Source organism: Halichoerus grypus, chromosome 5 (genome assembly GCF_964656455.1).
Source record: "Halichoerus grypus chromosome 5, mHalGry1.hap1.1, whole genome shotgun sequence".
Classification (NCBI taxonomy): Eukaryota; Metazoa; Chordata; class Mammalia; order Carnivora; family Phocidae; genus Halichoerus; species Halichoerus grypus.
In genome coordinates this window covers 70802266-70823605 of record NC_135716.1, presented here as the reverse complement: position 1 = coordinate 70823605, position 21340 = coordinate 70802266, and the positions used below count along the sequence as shown (strand labels likewise).

At 39.0% G+C, this 21340-nt stretch overlaps 1 protein-coding gene across 4 annotated transcripts in view; it reads right to left on the bottom strand.

Moving 5' to 3' along the window:
- Positions 1-21340, bottom strand: part of TOX (thymocyte selection associated high mobility group box) — a 296409-nt gene that overhangs the window by 240046 nt on the left and 35023 nt on the right. The window contains exon 1 of one of the 4 annotated variants that reach the window (XM_036071361.2): positions 3474-3492. The exons of the other annotated variants lie outside the window; for them this stretch is intronic. The gene's annotated coding sequence lies outside the window, so the exon portion shown is untranslated. Of the gene's footprint in view, positions 1-3473; positions 3493-21340 lie in introns of those variants that run through there. 4 annotated transcript variants of the gene reach the window in all.

Below are 21340 nucleotides of genomic sequence, written 5' to 3'. Positions count from 1 at the left end.
ATGCAGCATGGGGCTTTTATTATTTTTACCTAAAGATGTCTCTTTTTGGTAATGAGAAACGTATTTTTTTAAAAAAAAGAAACCTGGTTTTTCTCAATACACCTTTAAAGGTTTTTAAATTGTTTCATATCTGGTCAAGTTGAAAATTTTAAGAACCTCATTTTTAATTTGTAATAAAAAGTTTACAACTTGATTTTTTCAAAAAAAATCAACAAACGGCAAGCACCTGTTAATAAAGGTCTTAAATAATTGTAAAAAAAAAAAAAAAAAAAAAGGTCAGCGTTTCCCAGTACCAAAATTTAATAGAGAGCTCGGGGTATCAAGAGGGACACTCAGACACCCAGCTCAGGTCTTCAGTCCAGCGCAACAAGCACACCTCGATGGCCAACTTCTGAACAAGGTGAGGAGAAGGCTGGGCCTTTCTAGAACATATGAGGCAAGAGGATTTGAATGCATCTTGGCTCTGGTGCCCTGGTTGTTTGCCTATTAGTTTGTAGAATGGAGGAGGTGGTAGTAATTTAAATAGATAAATAGGGTAATCAGGGAACGTAGAGACAGTTTGCTCTAAGCAATTGTTTTCTAGACTCTGAAAAGAAGAGAACTGCAAAAGCTTGATATGGTCTTACTCCCCTTCTCCCACGTTATCAATATTAAAATAAAATCAAGTGCGTTCATATCCAGGTTTCCTTTCTAAAGGTCTGAGAAGGTGGAACAATCTTTGAGGGTCACCTGAAGAAGATCAGGTGGCCCCCCCCAGGCCCCGTTCCAGGTATGAAGCGAAAGCAATTTAGCTGGAAAAGTCAAAAGAAGTCTTTTGCTGTTTTATAAATGATTTTATGAAGGAATATTACCTAGTTAGTAAAGATACAGAGTGGAAAAGGAGAAATACAAAAGAACTAGCAATAAATATATTTCCAATCAAACAAATTAACATTGATATTGTTTCTTAACTGTCCACCCAGTAGCCTACTGTCAAATTAGAGAGCAGGGGTTTACATTATCATTCAAGAAGGAATTCCTATCAGGAGGCCCATATTTCAATGCAGAACGGATTACATTATTTGTCAAGGAAAACACATTACTCTTTGAAAAACAGAGAAGTTGACCTTGGCAAACAGTTAGTGAATGTGTTCCCTTCTTGATTTCCCTTATATGCAGTGTGTGGGAGAGCACATATTTAGTGCTGCTTTGTGGCATTGTTTCAAAAGAACTCTCATTATTGTAGCCAGAAATGAGTAGGGAACATCTAGAAAACAGTTCACATTACAGTGTTGGGAAGTGATTGAATTTTTGTTTCCACCCTTTATGTTAGGTGGTAAAAAAAAAAAAAAAAAATCTTGGTAGTAAATAGGTACTGGCTTAGTATCTGGCTTAGTATCTGTTTATCTTTTTCCCTTGATCAACCACAGTTATTTTTTCCATAATTAAAGATAAATAAAAATAAGCATTCGTTCTTTGATAAAACTCTAAAATTGTGTAACAACTTCCCATCTTCTCAGGCTGCTATTACCTTCTCATTCAGCTTTGTTTCAAGTGGCAACACGACTCCTTTTATAATTAATTTATCAGAGTGTTGGATTTTGTCAAGGCAAAATTGTGTAACCTCGTGTATCTCTAGGTCTTTGCCTGTGGACTAGTCAAACCCATCCCAACAGATCCTCTTATCCGACTCTTCCCTTCATCTTGGTTTCATCAGTTTTGACAGTAATAATAATAGCAAAGATTTGTTGAGTGCCGGTAACTTTTTTTTGAAGCCATCTTTGCATGTTATGCTATTCACCTCTCTCAGCAACATCCTAAATTAGATACTGCCGTGTTCCATGCTATAAATGAGGAAGCCAGGACTACAGATACGGACTGTGACTTGCCACCATCACAAGGCTCTTTATGGCTGGATAAAGGACGAGCCATTATTTCTGATGCACAATGCTGACTGATCCTTTATGGAGGACAACTGCACCTTGTTGTCCAGCCCCCTTCACGTTTTCTGTTTACGATGAGAGACCAAACCATTCCCCACCAAACAGAGCTAGCTGGGGAACAGCTCTACCATGGGGACACACAAACTTAATTGAAAACACAATGGAATTTCTCACGCTGAATGTCTTTCCCTTTTGTCACTCCCTACTCAAAATCTACCCGTAAAGCTCCATCATCTTCGATTTACTGAGAAATGAGTCAGCAAGGATTACAGGAGATTATGAAGACATTGTACAGTAAAAATGACAGATCGTAAGACAATGCAAAAATAGAAGAGGAAAACAGATTTTCTTTCACAATTGCAAACTGAGTCTGCATTTGAGTGTGTATGTGATCAAAATATGTTATAAATGACTGGATCAAGGGGGTACAAAAGGCTGAGCTTCAGCTTCTAAATAACCAACAACAAATGCAACCAACTGGTACTGACTGAGAAAAGGCAAAACGATATTATGATCCAATGATTTTAAAAAATGTGATGCAAAGCAATGCTGTGAACTGTCTCACCCCCTGAGAATAGAGATACAGCCTCGTATCTCAAAAGATAATGTGCAGTGAAGGTTTAGTCATTACCTGGCATTTCCTCTCTTTGATGGGCCCTGTCTTCTGTAATTTCCTCTACCACAATTTTTAAATATATTTTTTAAATGTTTATCTGGTAAAAAAATCCCCTCCCTTCCCCTTCCCCAGAGTCACTCACTAGTAGCAAAACTTCCACTTGGCCTTCAACACGCTTAACCAGTTTCCGAGTTAGTAGCCAAGGGATCTGGTAAGAGGACAGCCAAGTCCCGGAGTAAAACCCATTCCTCTACTTTTGGTCATTGCACCATGTAACACTTTCTTTCATAAAGGGATCTAGTTAACAGGGGGCCCAGAGGGTCTGAAATGAAGTCCCTGTGGACATCACCAGGCAGGAGGAGAGCAGAGCTGGAGAAAAGCAGAAGGTAACCTTCTGCCAGGGGGTCCAGAAGGGCAATGGCAGAGCACATTCGTATCACTTCTCCAGCAGCCTTCTCGGCTTTTCTCTTGTTCAGACTCAGAGGGTTTTTTTTTTTCTTTATTATTATTTAAAAAATTTTGTTAATTTATTTTCATTCAGATTTTACGAACTCAAAATCTAGTTTTGAGGAATATTCACTTTTCCCAAACCAAACACATCTGGAAGAATCATTTTGAGACCCAGTACAGCATTTTGGGACCTCCAGTGCATCTCCAACCCCAGAAAAAGCTGCCAAAGTGCCCCCACATGATCCTTCTTTAACACAACCAGAGGGTTTTGTGTTAAACCCCAAACCTAAAAGTAAAGTAGAAAGCTAGTAGGAGCTAAAAAATACAGAAATAATACCCACCACCCTCATAGCAATGCCTCCTGGAGTGTTCATTTGCCTTCTCTCCCTCTTTTCCTCTCTCTCTCTCTCTCACTTTGTCTGTCTCAACTCACACCAGCACACATCCTTTCTTCAGGCTTCCATAAATATTTATTGAGTACTTACCACTCACCAAGCCCCTTGCCAGAACTGAGGAACCCGAGGATGAATAGGACAAGTGTGCCCAGCTTTAAGAATTCAAGGCAAGTAGATAAGACTTTCAAATTGACAAACAGCTACAAAGCAGGGTGATAAGTACTGTTGTGCAGGTGGGGGGAGAGGGTGGTAGCCATGGAAAGGAAGGAGGTCTTAATTCCCCAGAGGTTGGGGGAGCCTTCCTGGGAGTAAATTCTTAAAGGGGATTGAAAGAGGGAATACAATCTTGCCAGGTAGACAGGAGAGAATATGTCCAAATAATTAGCTTTTAGAGCACATATCAGCACGAGGGGGAGCAGGGTGATTACTTAGGAAAGCATAATAATTTTTATAAATACGGAAAATGTGACTAGATGATGAACTATGCATTGAGTTTGAAGGCAGCATGGGAGTCAGGGAGGGGACAGTTTCTACTGAAAGCTTTTATACCAGGGCGCTTTACCAGAATGGCTCTTTTGGATGGTGATTACTACCTGTTCTAAGTAGACAGCTTAAAGGGAAATTGCAAATGGGTCATCTGCTCCATGTAAAAAAAAGGAATTCAAGAGCAAGTGTTGTTGTTTTATGCTTGCTGCCCAGTGACAGAGGCTGAAACAACCATAGGATTTCTCAAACCTTTACTCTTTAGTAGTGAAGTCCAGTCCATCTGTATGCCTTCTAATTTCCTTCACAGTATAGTCTGTGACAGCTATTTGCAAGAGACAGAGGGTGTGTGTGTGGGGGGGGGGGGGAGACAGAGACAGAGAGACAGAGTTAAAATTATAAAACAAAAGGAAATCTGATCTATCATCCAGCTTTAAGTCTGTTGTGGTATCAGCTTTATTCCTGATAACACAGGTTAACTTCTCTAAGTGATTTAATTTAATACCTTTAACAAGGAAATAAAACCATTCGATTCCTTCATAGTAGATGGGGAAAAAAGTTTCTGAGTTTATTCTGTATTATTATTTTTGCCTGTTTTGAGTAAAAGTCAGTTTGTAAAAATTCTTCAGAAAAGCCATGTTGGAGGGGGGCTGAAAAGGCACATTTTTAGTTGATATAAATTATACAGTGTTAGCTACGGAAAGCCTATACATCCCTCAATAGAATGTGAGGATCCTCATCAAGCATTGCGACTCCTAACACTACATCTGAAGTGGGCTAAGACAGTGGGGATTTGCTTGCTAACGGAATCTTGCAGGTAAACGAGGCAAAGCTCAAACACTACAGGTCAAGGGCTAATAACTGCTTGTTTTTACGTTTTTCATCTGGCAAAAAAACTTGCAAATTTATTTTGTTCCAAAATATTGCACATTAGCCAGACTGTTCTAGGTAATGGTGTGATTGCTCGATGAAGGACACTGATTTTTACAGAGAGCACAGCTTTTAGACTTAATCTCAACTTTTATAAAAGAGTATTACAGTTTTGTACTTCTAAAAATCATCACTGTAAATCATATGAATGGAAATGTCTGTAGACATATTTAAGTAAAGAAAAACATGCTTAATTTCTTTTGCTCGGATGATCTATATACCTGAGCTAGGCTATACATTCCTTGAGGGCCAACGTTGTACTAAAGAGAGAATAAAGGACTTTAGAAATGACATAGGTTTAAAGTCCTTTGACTAATTCCACTGGGATTATTCAAGTGCTTGGAAGGGGAGGGGTGAAAGCAAGGCTAGAAAGGAGACAGATATTAGTGCCTGTTGTAATTACTATGTTCCCCATGGTCTGAAATGCTAAAAATGAATGTTTCCTCTATTACGAGGATATAAACCTTTCTCACTGCAAAGCTATTAGCATATATAATGCACGTGTCTGAAAATCATGGCTTCTCTGTCATTCTTTTCAGACCTTTAGGGACCTGGGTTATTGTATAGTCCTGAATTATAGCCAACACATAATTTGTAGTCCTCTGGTTTCCCACATATTTTTTAAAAAATCAGTTTAAGCAATTTTACTGATATTTAATGGTTCGGTCTTTTCCAACAAATTAAAATGTTTGCATTGTCTGGAAAAAAAATTGCTATGCAATTTACAAAAGAGAAGACACATGAATATACTTCACTGAGTGCCAGCATTTCTATCAACGAGATGATTTAAAAATGCAATTCTAGGAATTTATTAATGTAATATTTCTTTAAAAATAAATAAACAAGCTTCTCAGAAGTCAAAACATATATAAACTCTTGATGTGCGTGCACCATTCTAGGGCATATGAAGTCACAGGAAAATGAATGACATTAATTTGGACCTTTTGTACAAATACATTTCCTCCTGTATTTTGGGGGCAGAAATTGTACCTTAACAGACTTGACATTTTTTTTTCTCTGATTTCAGTTCTTTCACCGCAAAGGTAGAATAAAACAAGAAATCTTACTTCCCCTATTCAGTTTTATTTCAATCTATGTCAGTTTAGTATTTTAGATAGTATTTTAGATAGTCTGTATATTTTTTTAAAATAAAAGGGCCATTCTAATGTTAATTTGGATCAATCTTCCAAACATATGATTCTAGGTTTCTAAAAGGGGCCCTCTTGAGGGGGCTTTTTAAAAGTGAACAAAAAAAGCACCCTGAGGCTGCCCAATTCACATTTAACCTACTTACATGAAAAAGGAACTGCTTTGGTTAAGAATAAACTTCCACAAGCTCAGGTTCAAGCGAAACACGCCAGCATATTAGTGAGGAAATGAGACAGCAAATAGTAACTCCTTTCATACCAGCAAAAGAATACTGTATTTATTTAAAACAGTTGGCAGAAATTCTCATTTTAATTAAATTACATTTACTGAAATAACATTTTCATAATTAAAAAAAAATAACCCATTTCTCCCAAAGAGCTAGCAAAAAATAATCACAGGGACTTCAAATGGGCAAAGGAGTAAAGCGATGGTTAGAATAAATGTGACTAATTTGGATTACTACTGTGCGTTAGTTCACTGGTTTTCAGTGATTCAGAAGCCATTATTATCCTCTGTTGTCCTGTAAAGTTAATAACGAAGTAGCTAGCAAGTTTTGTTATTAATGATTTTTTTAGAGGAAGTAACTTAGTACAAGTTTCATATCTTATTATATTTTTACTACTTGCACACTGGGATCCTAGAACGGTAGTTCAGCTCACAGTAAAGATACTATAATCTGACCACTTCTTTTTCCAAATAAGGAAACTGAGTCCAGAAATGTTAAATGACTCCTTCTTAACCACTCAACTAGTTAAAAAGACTAAGTCTGGAACTCAAGAGGCTTTCCACTAAACAGCTTTGTCCCAGAGTGAAACATTTATACCTTCCTAGATGACAGAAATGGAGGTGGGGGGTGGGGGGATGACACACCATCTATGTGGACTAAGGGAGAAACAAAACAAATTCCATTCCAAGGTAAGGCTCGGTCTCCTTCACTCCTGGCTCCCTCCTTCAAAGAGTTCACATGAGAACCAAAGTTCGTGTTCCTCAGGGAACAAAAATTGTCAGATAATCAGGTTAAGTCTCACATATCGACAAAACCAATGAGTGGATAACATGTTTCCACGACTTACCAACGACAGTTTAAGTAAGACCAAAATTCTCCATGAAACAAACAAACAATTTTGATTGCTGAATTCTTCCAAATAGACCCAAGATGGCCAAATGGGTCAAATGATCAACCTCAATTATGGAAGCCACACAGGGGAGAAGGAGGAACATTTAAATGAAGAGGGAAAGTAACACCAAAACCATGGGGAACACAGAACCACCCTCTTCCTTCTTGGATATTGCTGAATGCTGGTCTTGTGAAGAGTAAAAAGCATTAGATGGTGCTGCAGTGCCCAATAAAGTTTCAACCAGTCAGAAAAGGACTTACAATAGTTTCATACACGTGCTGCTGGATAATTTATGAACAAATACGTCGTGGTTAAAACCTAGACAAGTAGGAAGTCCGTTACATTTGTACAAAAGGAACACCAAAAAAATAAATAAATAAATAAAAAACAAAAACAAAAGGAACACCAATGAGCTTTCATTAGCATCCTTCTCTATTATTGGGTCAAATCAGAGTACAAATGAGTTGTCTTTTGAGAACAGATTAATAACATATCACAGGCTTACAATCTTAACTAACTGCAGTACAAAAATCTAATAACAAGCACAAGTTAAATCTCATAATACTAAATATTTGTCACAATGAGAAACGAAAATGAGCTCCTGTTCTTTACTAATTATGGACGGCCTGCCTTCCCCCCCTGAAATTTTTGGCTCACAACTCAGATCAATAGATTCCACAAATTCTTTGCATTGCAAAACTTCCCCCAAATTCTTTCAGCAATATTGATTACTTTTTCTGCTCTTTGTAATGCTGAATTGGATCATAGCATGAGGGCCATCTAAACTCAGAGGCCCCAACTACTACTGTTAGGAAAAAAACATCAAAAACTCTCCCTAAGAGTTTAATTTGCAAATTTCCTTGTTCGCTATCAGTTATTCTCAACTTACAAGCTTCCAGGTCAAACTCATTATGACCAAAAGCTCATTATGACTAAAATCCAACAAAACTAATGTTAATAAAAATAATGTATTGCATTTCATACGAGTGAACCCAAAATGACTAACATACAAACTGCACTCCACAGATCACTAATGTGCCTGGAAATACTAACAGATATTGGGGTGAAGGAGGAGAGGGTCTCAAGAAATATTTAATTAAATCAACTTGAATAAGTACCCTCTTAGTACCTCTTAATCGCACAGCAAACCCAAAAGAAGGAGGGTTGGTATGCTATCATTTTCTGAACTTACTTAAGCTTAGAAAACCAAATGTCCAAGGATCCTTCTTCATTTGTGGAAAAGAATAAAAAAAGCTATCTTAAAGATATAGCTTAGCTAATGTTCCAATTTATAACTAAATAATAACAAACATAACACATTATTTCTAAACAAATTCCCTCCTTCCAAATGCTTTGTGGAAACTGAAGCTTACACTTTCCACAAGGTTGGCTGGCCCAAAGCTACTCTTTGTAAAAAGAGGAGATAGAAATTCACTCCAAAGATCAGGATTCTTCCATTACAAAAAACAGAGATTAACTCCTACTGAAAACTCCATCCCGGATTAGAATTGTGGTCACAAATTTAAAAAATGAAGACTTTATTTTACCTACTTAATTTGCATATCTTATACACTAAAGATTTTTCCTACATCTTTCTCTGATGGAAAATGACATCTCTTTCCTTGACCTTCCAAGATATAAAATTATATCCATCATTTCGTTTCTAGCTTGAAAATGTCTAGTTATTATAATAATTATTGTATACAATTATTATGGATAAAATAAATAATCTAACTTTGTGAATTGGAAAGAAACCTCGTGAATATCAGACCTTATAAATGGAGACAATAATGGCATGAGTTTATAAATGCAATGTTCTTTTAACCATGCCTGGCACATCAAATGTGATATATATGTGTTTAACATTATTATTATGCTTACCATACATTTATATAAGCCCTCATTCTTTCATATTTAGCATTCACACATGTTTCCTGAAGGCTTCCGTATTTTATCAGTAATTGAATAAACATAATCACTAACTCTGAATCATGAAAATAATGATTTTTTAAAGGTAGAAAAAATAGGTAGAAAAAGTATTTTTTCCAATGTCCAGTATGAAATAACATTCTTTGGGGGTGCCTGGGGGGCTCAGTCATTAAGCATTGGACTCTTGATTTTGGCTCAGGGCATGATCTTGGGGTGGTGAGATCAAGCCCTGGCCCAGCTCTGTGCTCAGCAGAGTCTGAGATTCTCTCTCTCTCTCTCTCCCTGCCCCACTCTGCCCCTACCCCTGCTCATGTGCATGCATGCACTCTCTCTCTCTAAAATAAATATATAAATCTTAAAAAAAGAGAAAGAAATAACATTCTCTGTGGCAGGTTATGGGGTGTGTAATTGAATATAATAATACAGTCTCAGTAGCCGCAGAGCCTCCACAGAGGTCTAGTGGGGGAAAGGGTAATAAAGGACGAGGAGGCAGAGAATGAAGAAGAAAACATGAAGAGGAAAGAGGAGGACAGAAAAAGGAAGAAAAGGAGGATAACGAAGAGAAGAAAGAGAAGACGAAGGGAGGGAAAGAAGGAGGGGAAAGGAAAAAAAGAAAGAAGAGGAAGTATAAAAGAAAAAGAATAAAGAGAAAAGCAACTTTTATTAAGTCTTAACTCTTGCATACCAGGCATTCTAAGTGTTTTACATATTTTTGTTCATTTAATCTTTACTACTCGGTGTGCTTGATAACATGATCTCCGGTTTAGAGATTAGGACACTGAGGCAGACAGGTGAGGTAAGTTGCTGTACCATCATGACGTGAGTGTTGGAGTCTAGCAATACTCCCAGCCAACCCGACTGTGGAGCCTACATTCATAACCACTTCACCAAAGTGATAATGTTACCCACTGTCCTCAGGTTAAGATAAGGTATCCAGAGGCAGCTATGGGCCCAGAGGAAGCACACAGAACTGAAGGTGGCTCTCCCGGAAGGAGTGCTATGGAAAGAGTTTGCAGGAGTCAGCCAGGTGAAGCAGGAAGGGGGCATTTGAGCCAGGGAGAGTAGGCTGGGCGAATTCACGATGGCTTGAAAGAGCAAGGCGCTTGCAGAGGCAGGGGCATAGTGTGCGTGAGGGAATGCTGAGAGCAGACACCTGGGAGGAAGCCAGGAGTCCAGCTAGGAGGGTCTATGTGCCACACAAAAGAGCTGACAGCAAGAAGGATGGATCTTCAAGTGATACAGTGAGAAGTGATGAGGGCTAACCCCAGGGAGAGGAAATTGCAAAGGATGGTGGTGAATAAGAAAGAGATTTAGTTCAAGAACAGAGAGGTATTAGGAACCCATTGGAGGTAGAAGATGAAAAGAAGAAATAATCTAGAATCTCTCCCAGGGTATTGGCTTGGGTGACCAGACAGTTGGTACAATTCTCCACATTAGAGATTATATCAAAGAAACAAGCAGGATTGGGAGGAACAGTGTTAGATTTGAACCTCCTGATTTTGAAATGCAAGATATTTCTCTCTCTTTTTATTTTTGAAAGAAAGAGAGAGAGCACCGGGGTGGGGGGGGCGGGTGAAGGGGAAGAGGGAGAAAGAGAATCTTAAGCAGGTTCCAAGTCTAGCACAGAGCCCAACTTGGGGCTCCATCTCACCACCCTAAGATCATGACCTGAGCCAAAATTAAGAGTTGGACACTTAACCAACTGAGCCACCCAGGTGCCCCAGAAATGCAAGATATTTAATTACAGATGCCTAAACAGCAATTGAATATAGCGGTTTAGAATTAAGAAGAGAAATCCATTGAAGACGTAATTTTAGAGACCTCGGTTTATGAGTAGTGGTTGAAGCGATTTGTTTGGTCTTGATCACCCTGGAAAACCATGTTTATAGAAAGGGGTTCAAAAATGAGTTAACAGTTAGGTTCACAAGCTCAGCACAGTGCAACCAGACACCTCCAAAATAAAACACAATTTTCAGTGAATTAAAAAGCATTGGCTCATTAACCTAAGAGGTCCACGGAGGAAGAGGAACATAGAGAGAAAAAGCCAGAAAGGTACAAGAAAAAATAGGATATATTTTACATTGAGTCCAATACCATAAGAACAAATTTCACAAAGGGCAGTGGCCAGTGGATTTGGCAACATGGAGATCACTGTTGACCTTTAAAAATGGTAAGGGCCTAAGAGAGTATAGGGCAATGAAGACTTAGAACAGGTGAAGACAGTGTGAAACATGAGTAGACTGACCTTTCAAAAAGCTTGGATGTAAATGGAAGAAGACAAGATCAAAAGCTTACAAGCAACTTGGGTTAAAGCATTTGTATTTCAAGACGGAAGAGGCATGAGTATGTTCAGAACACAGGGAGCCTCAAGATGGAAGACGTGGGAGAGAGATGGATGGAGAAAGAACATCAAGAAAGAATGAATAGTGGGTGCAGACAGGTTTAGACATTATGGCTACAAGGAAATATTTGTGCACTTAGTAATCTCTATTTTCTTTTGAAGAATATTTCAGGGTCATCTTGTGAAAGGAGATCAGTGGGATAGCAAGTTTGAAAAAGAGGTAAAAGTGTGCAATTATCTTTGGCGGGGATCAAGAAGCGACTGACTGATGCTATCTCGTGATTGTATCCTAAACCAAAGTACTTTTTTTAAAAAAACCCTGTAAGATGAACAATATTAATCACAGATAAAGTTAGAGATATCTTCTAAAGTAAGAAAATGGTGTTTCCAATTTTTCAAATAGGGATTGCATCTACAGAAGACAGTGATCACTAGCTATATTATAAATTACAATTTGGTGGGAATCCTTTTTCACTTGTGTTCATGTTTCTGCAATAATCATGAAAAGTCCCCAGTCATGGGGAAGGATCAAGGGTAAGGCAAATTTAATGTCCGATTTTCTCAGAGTCCACTAAAAAGAAGGGAGGAAATGAGGAAGCTCGGGGGCTTGAGGGGTGGGGCGGCTCTGGAGCAGAAGGAAAGTCTCAGAATGTCAACACTCGATTCACACTTGTGTTGACACATTTGCCATTCTTTGCACATGCCACAAAGCACCAGCCACCTGCTTAGGTCTTAGGAACTGGACAAGTTTACAAAGCTAAACTTCATACGGAATGCTCTCCACTCAGAGATTGATATTAACCTCCAGAAAAGAAAATGCTCCTTCCTTAATTAACTGCTCAATCATCAAATTCTAACGACAGCTTGCCATAGCTATGTATTAATTTTAAGGAGTAGCACATTTGAAAGGAAAAGATACAAAGAATTTCTGGGAAAAGAATTGCAGAAAGATTAAAATGCACTAATTTTAGAATTAGGAGAGAGCCAAACTTCCATACACCTTTTTTTTTTGGTTACAATGCTCCGAAGTGTTAAGTTATGATTGGGTCTGAAAGGAAACCTGAATAACTGTCTGCACATTTCATCCAGTTGAGTAGGTTTTGACCACGGGTGGCTATGAGGATTTACAAGGTAGACATTCAGTTGGATGTTAATCCATATCCACTCATTGAGTAGCCCAAAATATTGGCTCTGTGATCCAGCTACTTAGAGCTGTGACCAAAGAAGTTAAACCTAGAGAAATCAGCAATTTAAAAGAAATTCCAAATTGTTCTAAATTTTCTGTTGTACTTTTTTTAAGTCCTCATGTTTTCCCTTTGGACAGAGTGTTGTAGAATATTCTTATAATTTCATCACTTGCCCAAAAAAGGAATATAAAGGAATAAATGTCAAGTTAAAGTTATATCAAGGAGATCACTTTTAAAGTTCCTTAAAGGCCTGAACTTCCTCTGATTTTCTTATATTCTCCCTCTCTTCCCCTCAACCTCCCTAAGGGACAGCAGAGTACACAGAATAAGTGTTCAAGTAAATGTTGAATGAGTTGAAATCCATTGTAGTTCAAGCGTTTGTTTTTTTTAATTCGTGACTACATAAACAAATAGATCAACTTCCTAATCAAAACGGAAAGAAGACTTATATATTTCTAATCAATGTAAGAATACCAATTACAACTCTATCCTTCCTTGATCATCAAGGCATTCTGACATAGACATAAAAAAAGAAAAGAAAAAAAGATATTTTGCATAACATCCCTAAGTATATTGCCCTTTAGGTAGAAACAGTGTGAATTCCATTTTCTTTTCTTATCACTGGCATCTCGCCGCTGCTGGACTGCAGTGGATCGGTAACATCATCAGATCCCAGTAATACAGGAAGGATTGCTACTCAAGAACAAGAGCTGAGAAAATGGTTTTACATAGAGGACATTTTTTTTTATTACTGTTTTTTTAGGAAAATAAATCGTGCTAATATTTGGCAAGTTACACAGTAATGAATGAAATAATTAGTTGTTTGGTATCTTGTTCTGAATACAGCCACATAGGTGCATATCACAGAAAATTTGAAACTATAGAGATCTTTGTAGACCATGAGACCATCTTGTCCAGCTATAATGTCTTCCACTGGGAAACTTGACTAAGCACGCATGTCACTTACTGGGTAGAGTATTTCTAATTCTTCCATTATTAGTTACAGCTATTTCAAGTGACCCAGGTTTAATAATATATCTAAGAAGAGCAAAATCTATTATTTACAACATAGGAGTAGTGCTGGTTTCATTTTCGCTTCATATTTTCATTAAAATATGGAAAATGTTTTTTTGCTTGGCATTATTTAAAATTGCTGTGGGACTCAAATACATGTATTTATCATCTTGGCTAAAAGTAATTAATTGAATTTATGAATCCAAATATGTGACAAGGCAGCTACCTACAAATAAACGATTCTCCCACATTTTGGCTTTCTTCAGCATGGTTAAAAAGTCTAAGGTTAAATAGAAAGTTAAGGCACCACCCATGCACATTTTTTTATGGATCTCTTATACGTACACAATGATGAAATGAGATGAATTTCTCAACTAAGGCTTCAAATAACCAACAAAAAGTCCATACAGCAAATCCCCACCTGGAAACATGCAAACCTGTCTATGCTTCTGTTTATCATCTCAGAAGATGTTAGAAGCATTTCAGCATTGTATGAACTTTGTTAGATTCCACAGCCATTATAATTTCTGCATTTTGTTAAATATCCTTTTGCTCTGCCCTAGCCACCATCAGGAAAACCTCAAAAAATGAATAAAAGCAACAACAAATATCCAAAACTGTACTGAGCAAAACCACACCAAGGACATTGTTCGAAACCAACCAGTTACTGGGGTTGGTGGGGGTGCGGGGATCTTGGCTCTAGTATTCAGAATCCAATTTATTTTGAGGTCAGCATGGATAGTAGAATATTTTTTAATCTCAGTTTTTCTATCACAGAAATTCAAGTTCTCAAGACATTATCATTGGACGGTATCCCAGAAAATTAAACACAAATCCCTGAGCTACAGAGCAATGTTCATGGCCTCCATAAATCTACTTAATAGAAATTGAGAGTCTTCTCTTGGACATACTTGGAAGACCTGACTTAAATAATATTAAGTGTTTCCATCTAGAAATGACATAACATCATATGAATATCCATTCACCCCTCTGTCCTTCAAAGGACCCCAAAACAGACCCTGAGTTGTGACCAGGCATTCCCTTCAAGACCCTCACCTAAATAACATGGGTCTGGTGTGGCTTACACATATTATTATGAAAAGATAAAGCATTGATTTTCAAAGTTTGTACAACGTTCTCCTATTTTCCCACTGTCATTGATATTTATATATTTTGCTTTTTTTAAAAAAGCTTGCATTGTCCAAGTAATAATTTTAGTTCTCCCCCTCAGTTCTTGGACAAGTCACTTCACCTCTCCATTCCTAATTTTTCCAACAATAAATCTGCCTGCAAACCTGGTGTATTTCAGTTCTCTGAACAAATATCTATCAAACTTCAGTTGAAGAGAGGCAAAGAACTTTGTGCTTTGCTAATATTGCTACTCAAGTGCTCAGAGGATGAGTACCTAAGAAATATACTGATAACTAACCAGGAAGTGAACTTCCTACATTTGCATTTCTTAACAAAATATTGAGTATTTGTAGAACAGAGAGAAAAGCAGCAGGTGAAGAGCTAAACATGTTCCGGGTAAGAAAAATGATCATCAATAGATCAAGCAATAAGTATTGAATTAAAATTTATCTATCATGTGTCCCATAAGATATCCAGATGGATCTAGATGAAAAATGTTGGGCCCCTAAAGCTGAACCTAACTGTTGAGACATTATTCACAAAAAATGATGAAGTGACAACGAAATATAGTACAAAAGTAGTGTAATATTAAGTACTAAAATATAGTAGACAGCTGCTGAATATTATAGATAGAAACTGAAATTAGAGAAAAATCAAGGTGAACTGAAATCAGGAAAAACTGAGAAGTAGGACGTAGCCCTTAACTATGTGCTTCAAGAATTTGGGTCAAGCACAAGCATTCAAGGTGAGAATGTCCAACACTCGGCGAAAGCATGAGACTCCAGGCCTTTGGAAACAGAAGGCTAGCGTCATGAGGAGGCCATACATGGTTTAAAGTTTCATTCAAGAGAAAGTAAGCAGCCACTGGAGGAGGGAGGTAATTAAATTGTGACTAAGGAAGATCAGACCACCACTTGGTCTGTTCCACGTAAGCTGAACTGAAGTCAGGGACAGCAGATAAAGGCCCCCTTTGGTGAGATAGCCGAGAGATAGTATGGTGACAGCAGAAATTCAATCAGAATCCAAGAAGACAAATGAACAAAATTTACTGGTAAAAGTTATTGAGGAAGGAAAGGATGCAGTCAAAGAAGACTTCCTGTTTTTAGCTTGAAGGACCAGAAGAACAAAGACGATAATGGCAAAAATTGCGAGAGGGAGACTGTTGATAGTTTGGTTTTGGATATGCTGGCTTGAAAATGTCCGTAAATAGAAAACTGAAGAATTACAGAATTTGAAGTCTAGCTAGGCTAGTTTCTTAGGCAACATCACAGAGTCCTAGCTAAAACCAGGCCAATCCATGTGCCCACTTGAGAACTAAGGGCAAAGATGGAAAGGCAGCAATGGAAAGGAGAGAGAGCTCTCTCTTTGACCAAACTTCAGTCACGTTCCTTGGAGCCCACTTCTCAATTGCGCCTCAACCATGGGCTTCAGTGTCTGTCCTTGCAATGTCCAGTTCTAGCAAGAATCCCGCTAAGCCAGTTTCGAGAGAATCCCCTCATCAGTCTCTCACCAAATTCCCCATCCTTTACCATCCTGGGCTTAATATCTGATCACCCTGGCCTGCCTACAGCAAGAATCCTATTGGGTCAGTTTAGCAAGAATTTTTCCCCACTCTTTGTAACCACCCTTGGTAGTTTTCCACCCACAGACCTCTACATGCCTCAAACTAGCTCCTTGACTATAAATCCCCACTTATTCTCACTGTATTTAGAATTGGTCCTATTCTCTCTTCCCTATTGCAGTAGTCTTGACACCACCTGTCGCAAGAGTCTCGAATAAAGTCTTCCTTACCATTTTGACAAATGTCAGGATAATTTTTTCTTTAATGAAGGTCAGGTCAAATGGCTTGTCCATCATTAAGGGGTCATGAAGGGTCCATCAAGGAGAGAGAGAAGGCTCAGAAGGGCCAAGAGAGAGTAAGGTGCCATAAACCAAGTGAGAAGAATCTTTCAAAGAGAGGTACCCACACTGTATGATACACATCCAAGTGAAGCCAGCAACGGCACAAATGACTTGGCTGAAAGAATTTCAATAAAGTGAAAGTCATACTGCAAGGGGTTGATAAGGAAAGGCTGTTCAAGAAGTGAAAATCACAGCCATTCAGCAAAGCAAACTAAGATAAACCATATCCAGTGATAGGAGCCCTTTACTACAGACAATCCCCAATTTGAGAGAGTTTGGTTTAAGACTTTTTGACTTGATGATGGTGCAAAAGCATTAGGCACACAATAGAAACCGTACTTCGAATTTTGAATTTGGATCTTTTCCTACCTTCTCATGGTGCTAGGCAGGGGTAGCAGGCTGCAGCTCCCAGCCGACCCTGTGATCACGAGGGTCAACCACCGATACACTTATAACCTTTCTGTTTCTCACTTGCAGTGCAGTATCCAGTACATTGCATGAGTCAACAATTTATTACAAAATAAGCTTTGTGTTAGATGATTTTGCCCAACTGTAGGCTAGTGTAAGTCTTCCTAGCACGTTTAAGGTAGGCCAGGCAGAGCTATGATGTCCCGTAGTGTATTACATGTAGTTTTGACTTACACTTTCAACTTAGGATGGGTTTATTGGGAAGTAATCCCATCTTAAATGGAGGAACAATTGTATAGAGAAGTATCAGAGAGACAAGGAAGAGAATGTGGGAGGGTCTTTAAATGATGCTTAACTATGGCTTTGCCTATAGTGCTGAATATGAATTTTCACGCTGGTGAAATTAGAGACAAACTGAACATAACTACTTGATTTTTATTTTTATTTATTTTTTTATTTTTTTAAGGATTTTATTTATTTATTTGACAGAGAGACACAGCGAGAGAGGGAACACAAGCAGCTGGAGTGGGAGAGGGAGAAGCAGGCTTCCCGTGAGCAGGGAGCCCAATGCGGGGCTCGATCCCAGGACCCTGGGATCATGACCTGAGCTGAAGGCAGACGCTTAACGAGTGAGCCACCCAGGCGCCCCACTACTTGATTTTTAAAAAAGAATTCTTAATAATGTCAAATAGATAGCTTTGATATCATGTGAAACTAAACATATGTGCTTTTGGCCTCCTCCTACTTGGAAATATCTATTCCCTAGAAGGGTGAAAATATACAATGTGATTAATATAATGGTTATTCTTCATGCTGGTAATTTTTTGCTATTAGTTAATTGTTACTATATACAAACTGTCTCCCATGTAGATTTTAAGGGAAAACAGTTTCTCTAGTCAAAGATACTCTTTCCAATAGGTATCATGTCAGATCTTTTTAGCACCCAAAATGCCAGCCCATTTTATTATATTCTTCTTTATATAGTTCTTTAGTTGCATCATACATGGTTTCTTCAAATACTTAAATTCAGGGAAGTTACAGTCTAATAACAAAAACAACAACTATGACACTATCAGTAGCAATACTAGAATATCATTTGTATTGCACTTTATAAAGCAATTTCAGGGGCACCTGGGTGGCTCAGTTTGTTGGGCGTCTGCCTTCAGCTTAAGCCGTGATCCCAGAGTCCTGAGATCGAGCCCCGCATCGCGCATCTGGCACCCGGCTCCACGGGGAGCCTGCTTCTCCCTCTGCCCACCCCCCAGCCCCACTCCTGCTCTCTCTCTCTCTTAAATAAAGTCTTAAAAAAAAAAAAAAAAGCAATTTCATATATATTACCTCATAATTTAATCCCCACGACAACCCAAAAGCATTTTTTTTTTTTTGATTTTTGCATTTTACCAAGCAAATCGAAGGCAGAGAGAGTGAGCCTGGGTCAGGTCACGCTGCTCCTATAGGACCCGTCTTTCAGGCAGCGTTCTGTCCCATGGTCTCAGAACCCCACTGGCTGCACGAGGCAGCTCTGCTCTGGGATGAACACCTCTGAGGAACTCTACTGCAGTCACAGATGACAGCTTTTGCTGAAATCATGAATGTCCCCCTCTGTAATTTAAAGACCATACCCATGTTCTGCCAGTGAGCACGGTATTTTTCTCACATGCTTGCAGACACCCAGGGTCAGCGCAGCAACTCTGGTTCCCTCTTTCCCTTGGGAGCTTGTCCAGAAGTATTTTACCTGTTCTCGAGAACGCGTGTAAGTTTAAAGTGTCTTCTTCAGTTCTGCATCAGAAAGCCTCCGTAGGAGTGAGATTCCACCCTTGTAAAATGGTACAGGGCCAGGAGAGGTCCCCTGAATTCTGGTCCCCAAGAATGTGTGTCTCATCGCTCTGGCCCCTGGGTCTCTGATGTGCCTCTTATTGAGCTTTCCCTGAAGCATACAGGATCTATAGGAGCACAGACTTACATTATCCGGGCCCAGAGAATTGCTCCTGGACCGATTCCCTCCTGGTGGGAGCCGGAAGGTTCCAGATAGCCTTGATGAAAGACGAAGACTTTTCCAGACTAACAGCCTGAACAATTGACATTTTATTTACACAGTTGATGCTGAATGAAGTTCAATACTTATTGATTCTTGCTTGTTTGCTAAGGGCTATGATGGAGAAAATGTGCTATTAAAAAGGAAAATTTATTTATTGGACTATAAAGAATAGAGGCAATTGAAAGCCCGGAAGCCCTATATCTGGGACAATCATTTTGGCCCCTTAACTCCTGGCAAGACAAATGTTAAACGTAATTAAGTGGCAACTCGTTGCAGTCTTGGTCGCACTCGGGAATGCATGCACTATTGCGGGGAGAACATGAATCAACTTGGGGGGGGGGAATACAGAAAAAAAGGACACAGAGCAAAACTTATTATTCACACCAACAACTACATTATGAAAAATATTAGTACTGTCGCCCAGAATCATAAAGCCTAGTTCTCGTGGTGCTATATCCCCAGCTTGGGGACAGTAGAGTTTCATGGGCCAGTCTGGGAATCTTGTGACAGAGAAGAGATGGCAAGCGAGTGGCCTGAGAGGGGCCACGATCTCTGCGGGCCTTTGGGAACCTCTGCCAATCACCAGTGTCCCTCCCAGAGCCTGGGACGGCAGCGCCTGCCCCACCGGTCAGAGTTCACCTGCAGGTTGGTGGAAATTATAAATCTTTACATGCTGTGTCTGACAGTGCATGCGAAAGGTTTTACAATGGGAGGAAGAGCAAGCGGGTATTCCACTATGTTCGGGATCACAGCACAAATGAATTGAGAGACAGCAAAAATTCAGGTCTGGCTTCTACACAAGATTCTTACAACTCCTTAAGCCACACACACTCATTTGCTTCTGTTTTTGTTTTTGTTTTTTTTTTAAATATTTCTGTTGTGGTGCAACAGAAGACCCACTCCGTGGGCCCAGGGTAGCGTACGTTTCACATTTTGACTGCGCGTTCGGAGCATCATTCAGTCTCCCTGAAAAGTTGCACTTGAAAAAAATGTCTTTACGTGACGTCTAAGTAAAGTAGAATAAAACACTTCTGAAGGTATTGCTCATGGAACTTGGGAATGCTCTAATAACTGTAACTTGTCAGGCAGGATGAAGCCCTAGCTTCCCTTGGCATCATATTCCAAGCCACGGTGAAGAAGTGGATAAAACTGAGGCAAAAGAGTAACAGGTAACCCCACCCTGTTTTAAAAAAGCCGTAGCTAACTGACAGTAGGAGTCATTTAAACAAGCGAATCCCGTATGACAGGCTTTCCGTGGCTACTGTAACACTAGACCTTTACTAAAAACTGTGTATGTATTTCTTTCCACTTCCCCATAATTTAAATGGGATGGTTAAATATTTATAAAGGGGAGAAGCGATAAAATCCTTTTACCTTGAGCCTTATAATCAAAAAGATCTGTTTGAATTTGGTACTCTGACCTGAATGTTTCCAGTCCACTAAGGCAGGGATTGAATTCATTTTGACTATGTGAGCGTTGCTTTTTGAAACAGAACAATATTTCGGTTGAGTTCTGATTTTGCCCTGCTCTCGTTAATACCATTTGATGGCCCATAACTAGTGATTTTAGGATACTAGTTCAATTTTATTACGTAAAACTTTGTATTTGTCTTGGTTTTAATTTGGAAAAGGCTTATATACGTATATTTTTTCAAGTTAGAAGAGAGCCACTAATGACTTAAAAGTCTGCTTTTAAAGAAAATCTTCCATAGAGAATTGGGGAATTGAAAACATCTCTTTTCAATGGGTCTGCTTGGCCAAACTCTACCCACGAGGCCTTGAGGCCATGAGATGGGAAGTGTCCCCATGTCAAACAGCACTGGGAAACCTATTTGTGACCAACACTGGGGGCTTGCTTGCAAACAGTATGACAGCAGAGCTATAATTATCTTAGAATATTTTTATGGAGGGGCGTTTGAGTGGCTCAGTCAGCTGAGCGTCCAGCTCTTGATTTCGGCTCAGGTCATGATCTCAAGGTGGTGAGATAGAGCCCCGCATCAGGCTCTGTGCTCAGCAGGGAGTCTGCTTGAGATTCTCTCTCTCCCTCTCCTTTTGCCCCTGCCCTCTCCCTCACCCATTCGTGGTCTCTCTCTCCCTTTCTGAAAAAAAAAAAGAATATATTTATGGATATGAATTTTATGAAATTAATTAATGCCCTGTAATTAATATCCTGTACACCTCTACCCTTCCTACATACATTAAACACATCTTTATTTAATGCCTTCTGGGTGTGGGCACAATACTCATTGTTAAGGGGATAGGAAAATGAACAAGGTAATAGATTCTGCCCTTAAAGGAAAAGGAAGCTAAAATTTAGGAGACACTAC